The sequence below is a fragment of the Carlito syrichta genome, unplaced genomic scaffold (genome assembly GCF_000164805.1).
Source record: "Carlito syrichta isolate Samal-C Ts95f unplaced genomic scaffold, Tarsius_syrichta-2.0.1 Scaffold71964, whole genome shotgun sequence".
Taxonomy (NCBI): domain Eukaryota; kingdom Metazoa; phylum Chordata; class Mammalia; order Primates; family Tarsiidae; genus Carlito; species Carlito syrichta.
Window position 1 is genome coordinate 168037 of NW_007016060.1, and position 8204 is coordinate 176240.

Consider the following 8204-nt stretch of genomic DNA (forward strand, 5'->3'; position numbering starts at 1 on the left):
TCCTGTTTTCATCTTTCTTATTTTTTTTCTCTCGAGATAACGGACATCAAGTCCAAATAGAGTAGATATGAATAAGAAGAAATAAAAAATGACTTTCTTTGTAATATTTGACTTTGTCCTTTCTGCCTCTGTACAATGAACTGAATCATATATGTGGTATGTTTTTCTTTTACATATGTCACATGTGGAACGTGAGCAGTATTTCCTCCTGTACGCATTGTGTGTGTGCCTGTTCCAACTTCCCATGTCATGTGGGTCTTAAGATCCATGGTATATAATCAACCCTTTTCAGTCTTCCTCCCACCAGCTCCCTCCTCCCTCCCTTCTCTTTCCCCCCTCTCCCTCTCCAATCTGTTTAATCTCTGACACTGTTTAACTCTATAAGACTAGTAAGGTGCATGTTCATCTCACCGTGTGTTAACTAGTCGGTACAGGGGCTTATCAAAGGGGAAAGCATTTCACAAACGGATTGTCATGTGGTTTGTGTATTTGTAAATATTATCAACTTTGTAATCATTCATCATTTGCAACTTCTAAATCACGATTCCTTTTTTATTGCAAAAATTATCATATTCAGTCTCACTTATAATGTATTTTAAAAGGGTCTTACATCATAAAGTAATCAGATGATTCTAGTCTGACTCAATTTTGTATTTCCTTGCCTGACTCGATAAGAACTCACTTTCTAATGTTCACTTATTCATAGCATCCTAAGCATATCAATGTCATTGGTTTTATTTATTTTATGCACTTAAATTTATTGTCTACAAACATTTTCAGGTCAGTTCATTGTTTTGCTCAGATTAATTATTTATCATTCTTTAAAATTCAGAATTTAGCTCACCTGGTTTCAAAAAATTTCTGTTGAAGCACTTTGTTTACATCCTACATGTTTTCTGAGAACCGTGGGAAGAAAAGCCCCAGAGAGAGCGCCTTTCTGCAATGTACAACAGAGTAGCTTTCATTCACAGAATCAATCGAAAGTAAGGTAGGTGTCCTAGTGAGAGAAATTCTCATTTTATTTACCCTGTATTGAATCTTTTCTTAAACTTCCAAGCTCCCGTTAAGTATATTGTAATTATATTTATTTTATTTAGAGTCTTTAGATCTAAACACCAATTAGTCATGCACACACACCTATATATATACACATCAAACACATATACTTGCATGCACACACATATATGCAGGCACACATATACACATATATATGCACACATATATATTTCATTGCTATTGTTTGGGGCATGAGAAAGTGTTCTCTTATAAATTGTGTTAGTCTGTTTTCCCTTTTCCCCTTCTTAGCCAAGCACATTTCACTTGCTCATTATGACCTAAAATAAAGAATGAAACTTGAATTTTACTCCAATTAGTTACACAGTAGTTGTTTAGTTACTGCACTAAAAGAATTCTAGTAGTTGACGAAAATGTATGTACAGAGTTTAGGCTTTCCAAATTAACTATAAATCAGAATATGTGGATATTTCTGTGATATCAACACTATAAGAAATATATAGAAGCAAGTTGCTTTTTTAACCAAGAGATGTACATGACAAATTCACATTTTAATTATTCATCTGCCCAGCGATGTTGTGAAAACATAGGCCAGAGAGTAGCACATCTCTTGGAGAACTCTAAAATTACAATAACTTCAATCCATGTGTCACAAAGTACATTTTCTATAAGCAACAACTGAATCTGAATTTGGAAAGAAATATATTATTATAAAAGAAAAGTTTTCTAATAATTGGTCACTAAAGAGCACTGCCTGCCAATATCTATAGCCCTCAACACTATTCTCAAATAATGCCCTTAAGTCACCGGAAATTTTTAACATATTTAATTATGCTGTTATTTATTTCTCCTGCATCCATCAAATTCTTTTTTAACCCGTTCGAATCATAAAATGAGCAATTCTTTTTCCTTAGTGATTCAGAATTACCTAGATTTATGAAAGTTTAAGTTATTAGATCTTCTGTACTTCAACAGAAGGAACAGAAATTTATAAACACTTCCTCTGCCTATGACATACTTGCATGACGGGTAGGGAAACAAAAGACATACATCATATTTTTAAACATCGTAGTTAGAAAAAGACACAAGGATAGGTAGAGACGGTATAGACAATTTATTTTAGAATAGTCTTAAAGCAGAATGTGGCATGAATCTATCTTTGAATGCTTTCTCATACTTCATCATGATCTGAGATAACTCTTGTTTACTTCACCTCTATAATTTTTTTTTAACCAAACCTTGTAGATTACACAGAAATGACTGAGCGTCTCTTCAACTTCAACAGTACTGATAGGCAGCTGAATATTTTTAGTTAACATAGTCTGGGACCCTCAAAAACAATACAAAACAAAACAAAAAACATGGGGCTATCCCCAATAATCAAATGCATCCTTTGATCTCTATCAGAGGAAATGAAACACCTTTCTTCCTCCCGGTGTGCACCCCTGTTTACCTTGTCTCCCTTTTGCAATCCCCACATGAGATTATCTTGTGTCATGAGCTAAGCCATAGCCAGATGATTATAATTAAATAATCTCATTGCAGTAAGTAAGAAAGCATTCTGCTTCTTTCATCTTTTGAGATGCCTAAATGAAAAAAGGTGGCAGGCTCACTTAGCACAATGTCAATTAATTTGCCGTGTTCCGCGTTCACTTCTTGTTATACCATATGATATCCTTGTGTCACCCAGTAAGGCTACTAAGGAGCTAATTATTTTTCCTTTTTTTTTAACATCTTGAGTTTATGGAATGAAAATCTTACCTCTTCCTTAAGTGCAATAGCAAACACAGCTCATGTGAAAGATTTATACACTCTAAAATGTACCTCTGTGCATTATCTATTCATGTGATGTAAGGAAACTCAGAGCAAACAGGTTTTTCACCTAAATTAACTCAGGCACAGCGTTATATTGTTTGGACAAGACTGGATCTATTTAAGTGAGTGAGACCAATGATAAATCGACCCATGAGCTACAGTACAACAGGGATAAAACCCTTAAGGGTGAGCATTATTTCTAAGTCAATGTCTCACCTTGACATTTATTTTCCGTAAGTTACAAGCTTACCCTTTAGACAGCATTAAGAGGGCATTCATCTTGAGCAGAGTTGCAAGTCGTTGACATTATCTCTTCCTTGGGCAATAAAGAACCTTGATTTCTGGATATGAAAGAATTTAAGCAAGAATGAACTGCATAATATGTACACTCATTGCTGCTCTCCCAATCAATAAAGGGCCAAACGTGGCATTCATGACTGATATGTGTTTTAAATAATGTCTGTCTCGGATGTGCCAGAGTCCCTTTTCAAGCCATATGGCTGTATAATCTTTTCCTTAAAAAACTGCTCTGAGTAAAATTCATCATCTTTTCAAAAGTTACCAGTTGTGGGAGTACATTTTATTGCCACTTTAGCTAACTGAATACATTAATTTACATTCATATTCACTTTTGTATCCTAATGGAAGTCCCCAGTACAACAGGGGACTTAATTCCTTATTCTTCATATTATTCAAATATGTGTGTGTGTGTATGTATGTGTGTATGATACACAACTTGTAACTAGTTCAAAGTGACTTGAATCGTAAGTCGCTAGAAAAAAGAATGATTAACATCAATTAAACACATTATTGAATAGGATTACTCAGCAGTTCAAGTCCATTGTTCTGCAAAAAATAGTGGTGGTATCATTTATGTACTGTGATTGTGTAGTAATACAGAATTATACAGAGTTGCAGATGCTGAAAAGGTATGAGCATACCAAGTCTTTTAAAGAATCAACTTTCTTTCCCTGCTCTATCTCTGAAGCTAGGTGAAAAACCAAACGTCTACATACAGAGATACAGAACTAGAGTTAGAGATCAAAATCACTATTATATATTTTTTACACAACAGAAGACAGTATTATGTGCATACATTCCTATACCAGCTTCACCACTTACTGGATGACTTCTGGTAAGAATTTAACGTTTCTGTGCCTCAGTTTCCCAGTTTGTAAAACAGTGCCTGTAATGTGAGGATTACATGAGACAATACCTATAAAGCACACAGACTAAATAAGCATAAGCAATTATTATTATAAAACTTCACATACTCGTAACTGCTAACATTTACTGAAAGTTTAACATATTACAGGCATCATTCTAAGTGAGTTGAATATTAGTAATATCTCCATCGCACAGATAAAGTAACTTAAAATATTGAATGGTAAAATTCTTTGCCTAATATTATATAACTGATAAGGTGTGCAGCTGGAGTTTATGCCTGGGTTGACTCTAGAATCTATCTGTGCTGAACATACTATCCTGCTTCTGAATTCATGCAAAAATATAAAAAAGTAGAAAATATAAATATGAAAAGAAAAAAATCTATTAATTCTGTAACCTAGAGATAAAAATATTTGGATATTGTTCTTAATATTATTGTTCCAAACTTATATATTTTTCTCAAGCTGTGATCATTCTTTCAAAACTCAGTGTATTTTTTTTTTTTTTTTTGAGTTGGAGTCTCACTCTGTCGCCCAGACTGGAGTGCAGTGGCCGCTCCCGGCCACCGCAGCCTCGACCTGCTGGGCTCCGGCGATCCTTCCGCCGGCGATCCTTCCAAGTAGCTGGAATTACAGGCATGCTCTACCACGCCCAACTGATTTTTTGATTTATTGTAGAGATGAGGTCTTGCTGCCCAGGCGGGTCTCGAACCCGCGGGCTCAGGCAATCCACTCACCTCAGCCTCCCAAAGGCGCGGGATTACAGGCTGAGCCACCGAGCCCGGCTGTATTTTTAAAAAAATTAATTATTTGCTTAATTGAAGAGGAGTTCATTGAATGAATCAGACTAATGTTGTGTCTGATGAAATTCCTCTCCTGTGTACAAGGGATGACTCCCAAAAAACCTGGAATTCATTTATAAAAAATTGTGTATTTATTCTTGTATGTTTAAACTTCAGTCACCTTCAAAGTACTCTTTGTTTGATGGAGATGCTTATTCCATTGCTCAAAACAGCTTTTGAACTTGTCAATTTTGATCCTTTTAGTGCTTCTGCAGTTTTTTGTCTCACCTCTTCTTCCACATGAGCAAAACGTTTCCCTTAAGCACTTTTTTCTTCCAGAGAAACAAACAAGCAAAAAGTTTCTTGGGGTGAGATCAGGTAAATAGAGAGGGTGGGGCATGGCAGTCATGCTATTTTGCTGTTTTTGGTTAAAAACTGCTCAGCTCTGTGTGATCAGGTGTGTTGTCAAAGTGGAGGAACCAGTCACCTGTTTGCAACAACTCAGAACATTTCTTCCACAAATCATGATGCAATTTTATCAAAACTTCTAGATTAAAATTTGCGTTGACTTTTTGATCCAAAGGAACACATTCCAAGTGTACTACAAGGGGTCTGCTCTCAAAAAAAAAAAAAAGAATTCTAGATTTTTTGGGGTTCCCTTTCATATTTACTCTTATTAACTTAATTTAAAGTAGATTTTTCTTCCTATTTATCTGATAGTTTTCAAATTTAGCTACATTTTTCACTATCATCTAAACAATTACAAATGAAGTCGAGAAACATCGTGAATATGGCTGCTTAAAACATTAAGAGGAATTTTTTTAAGACTCCGAACTAGCAAAACAAAAGTAAAAAATACATAAAGCTTTGGATAAGGGAAAATTTTAAAATTTAAAATCATTAAGAAATGCACACAAAAAAAGACCAATAGTTTAGCTCTTACATAAAATATTGTGTATGCCAAGGTCCAGCATAAAGTTAAAAGATGAACAAGAAGTTAGAAGAAATTTTAATCATAAAGCGATAAAGAACAATAAAAATTAACATTATTGGTATATTTCAAAAGCACTCAAATGGACAATAAAACTGTCTGAATGTCATTTAAATAGAAGGACAAAATATAGAATCAGTTACTTAACAAAACAATAAATACAATTAGCTAGTATAAGTATAAAAAGATAGCATATTAGCAATCAAACACAGATTAAAGTGTCATTTTCCTACCAGATTAATAAAGCCTACATATTTAGATGGTATTACTAACAATGAGAATGAAAGATGATCATCAACTTTACATTGTTAGTGCTAGTGTGCAATTGTAGAACACCATCAGTTACATTTTAAGGGTATACCCAGACAATGATCTACCCCTCATTGTCTACAAGAGCCTGAATGCATCTAGGACAAAACTATTCACAAGTGTGGACCACCAGGAACCATGTTTTTCCTTCTGGAACACACAATAGTCATGGCAAAGAAGAATGTTTATCTCATAAGCGTAGATAGAGAGAAGCTATCCAACAGTCTTTTGGCCTGTTTGAAAGTTGAAGGCGTGATGTGGAGTTCTGTGAGGTCACCATGGGTGAGGAATCATCCTAGGTTGTTCTGTAGAGGGTGAGAAAAGGGAGATTCACAGAAAAAAGCAGATTGGAGAGTCAGACAGGAAAGCCACTTCCTGTTTCGTTTCTACCTGTGAACCAACGTCTTTCTTTTCTGTGAGTTCCAAAGAATGCCTGTGTCTTCAGATAATTAAAAATTCTTTTTTGCTCAACTTGTTCCTTATAGTTGAAAACCAAAATGTAATAGAACAAATTATTTGAAAAGCAAATTGGTAATGGTTCCAAGATGTTAAAAACTTTGTAAGACTTAAACTCATTAATTCCAACTTAAATAAATTCCACATTAAAAATAATCCTACAGATATATTGCAGGATAGAAGACTGTATGAAAACATCTAATTCCTTGGTTTACCACCTCTTAACTGTAATATTTTGTTTTGTATTTCACAGAGCAGGTATTTAAATTTTTAAGCCACTACGAAAGAAATTCTGTCTAAAATTGCAATTGTTTAATTTTAGGAACCATGGTAAATTACTGGGAAAGTTTTGCAATGTTTGCTAGGTAGGTGTTATGCTGGTACTCTTTAATCTATCATTTGATTGATACACTTTGCTGACATACTGCATGACTATATATAACAATAGTAAAATTATTAAGTGCAATTTTCAAATTCTATTTTCTGTAAATATCATATAGCTTAATTTTTTAAAAACCTAATGCTCAATAACTTGTTTTTATTTCATTTCCTTTAAAAAGTACCTTTATAAACATACTGAAAAAAGATTTTTCTGTATTTGTGAGGTCTGAAAATTATTAGATGTCTGCAAGAGTGTAATCAATGCTTGTGATCACCTGGAATTTTGTCTCATTCAAGAAGACTAGTAGAACTCCAAAGATATAGAATTCAGAATAAAAAATTATGTCATTTTTAGAATAAATGTTTTTTTCACTTGTTATATAATGATTTGGATAAACCTTTGCGTGTTTTCCTACAAAATATCAGTTGATTATTAACATAGCGTTCATGTTTTTTGAAAAGGTATTCTTGTCAATGTCAAAATTAAATTTAGCACAAAGCAATCAACGCCAAGTTGTCCTAAAATATCCCATACGCAAAAGTTGAGTCTAACGTAGCACAGCCTTAGCCTACCTACCTCAGTGATGTCTATGCTTGTGTTATTTCTGTTTGCTAAATCATTCTAGAATGCATTCTATAAATAGTATCGCAGTCACTCATTATATGGATAAATTATGATCATTGTAGAATCCTGATGCTGACATTTATCTTTGCATCCGTTGTTTGTAGCATATTATTTTCTCATTCTCACAGAAGGTCAGCATTTTCTGTGAGAGAAGTGCCCATTTGGTGCTACCATGGTTACCCTGGGCTCTGTGATGGAGCAACCAAGATTTCAGCTTCTAGCTTAGTGAGGATGGCATGATACGCAACTCACAAAGGCGTTGTGAGATTTGCATGACATAACTGTAGAAATGCCTAGAATACTGTCAGCGTCTAGTAAGAGCTTATTAAGTATTGGTTTTTGATGAGTAAATTGAAATCAAGGGAAAGTTATAATCACACATGCTTGTCTTTTTTATACAATACTACATTTTATTCAATATTTTTTAAAATGTTCTACTTTTACTACAGTGAAAATGAAATTGTCAGGTTTTCAAAACTGTACATTTTTGAGTATGAATCAGTCACTGACAGCATACTTATTCTCATATTTAATCTTATATGCATCTCTCAATATTAACTTAAATATTCAATTTCTTAAAATGATGTAGTAATTCTTTTATATTATTTTACAGATTTAATCAGAAGTTAGCAAAAGCGAAGAAAAAACATCTCATATACATAAAT